Source organism: Rhipicephalus microplus, chromosome 1, assembly GCF_043290135.1.
Source record: "Rhipicephalus microplus isolate Deutch F79 chromosome 1, USDA_Rmic, whole genome shotgun sequence".
NCBI classification, from domain to species: Eukaryota; Metazoa; Arthropoda; class Arachnida; order Ixodida; family Ixodidae; genus Rhipicephalus; species Rhipicephalus microplus.
The window spans coordinates 56,066,522-56,067,846 of record NC_134700.1 but is presented as its reverse complement, the minus strand read 5'-3'; the positions used below and the strand labels follow the sequence as shown (position 1 = coordinate 56,067,846).

General features: G+C 57.6%; 1 non-coding gene across 1 annotated transcript; it reads left to right on the top strand.

Annotated features, from left to right (window-relative positions):
• Nucleotides 1-280: 280 nt before the first annotated feature.
• On the top strand, nt 281-362 carry TRNAK-CUU (transfer RNA lysine (anticodon CUU)). The gene has a single exon. It is a non-coding gene; the product is annotated as a tRNA-Lys (tRNA).
• The last annotated feature ends 963 nt before the right edge of the window (nt 363-1,325 follow it).

Sequence of the window (1,325 nt, the reverse complement as noted above, 5' to 3'; positions counted from 1 at the left end):
ACTCTCACTGGGTATTTTCCGCGTAGTCGGCGGGAGAAGGGAAGCGTGTGCCCTATTGGCTGACGCAACCTTCAATTCGACGGAGTTGGCTCTCTTTATTGGGCCAGCCGGTCACGCCTCCGGGGCCGCACCTTCAGTTGCGTTTCGGCTTTTCACCGACACCCCAGCTTTCGTTATGTCCTCCTCGGAGACCCGTTCTTCCAAGAAAAAGCCCGGGAGACCAGCCGCGCGCTCGGTCGTACCGCAGGCACCGGCCGCGTCCATGCCGCCTCCAACAAATGCTCCCCCATCGCGGCTAGCTCAGTCAGTAGAGCATGAGACTCTTAATCTCAGGGTCGTGGGTTCGGGCCCCACGTTGGGCGCCAGTTATGTGGAATTAGGTTTGCACAAGGCTTACCTACTATGCGCAACCGTGTAGGGATGCGACGTCCTCCACTGCCACTGCGTGCGAAGACGTTGCGGCCGGGTTCGTCGTTTTCTGCGGCACGGCGCAGAAACCTTGCACGAGGCAGGATAACAACAACAACGGCTTTATTAACCCAAGATGCAGCACAGTGCGACACTCACGGGCTTTCAGGCTGTATAGGGAACGCCGCAAGACCGAGCAAGTACGCTTGCCTAAGGCGCTACGGCTCCCGCACAAGAGCCGAAGTCGAACGCTCGAACGAGAAGCCACCTGCTAAGCAGCGCGTCAACCTCTCGTGGAGGCCTGAGAACACCTGCCGCGACGAGCGAATCGTCGGGCGCAACACAGCTCGTAGGAGAGGAGAATGTCACGCGCGCCCCATGGGAAATGGCGCTGCGTTGTGACGTAGGCCCGCGCAGCGCACCAGCGTAGCGTGCCCGGACATGCCAGCGCGGGAAGAAGCCGACGCTTGACTGGCCCAGACCAAGAGGCGCCCTGGCAGCCATCTAGGCGGATGCCGGCGCTTAAGCGCGCCCGGGCTATGCCACTGGCGCGCGTGCGGCAGCTGGGAACGAGGCGCCAGGTAGGAGGGCGCTCTCGATTCCCACAAACTGTATTGGTGCCTTGAGTGTGGCGTGTAATAATGTTCTTATATGACACGCATCTTATGATTATCATGTTTGCACCAGTCACACATCTTCGCCATCCATTCACGCGACATAATAACAAATTTTGGCGACTGTAAAAGTAGCGATATGGCTGCGATCGCATCATGAGTGTGGGACGTAGTCACGTTGTTACATTTCACGCTTTACACGATCATCATGTTTGGACGTGGCATATACCTATGTCATCTGTTCGCGTCACGTAATATGAAATTTGGTTCACGTGAAGCTCTGAAGCAAGCGAAACCGCCGCA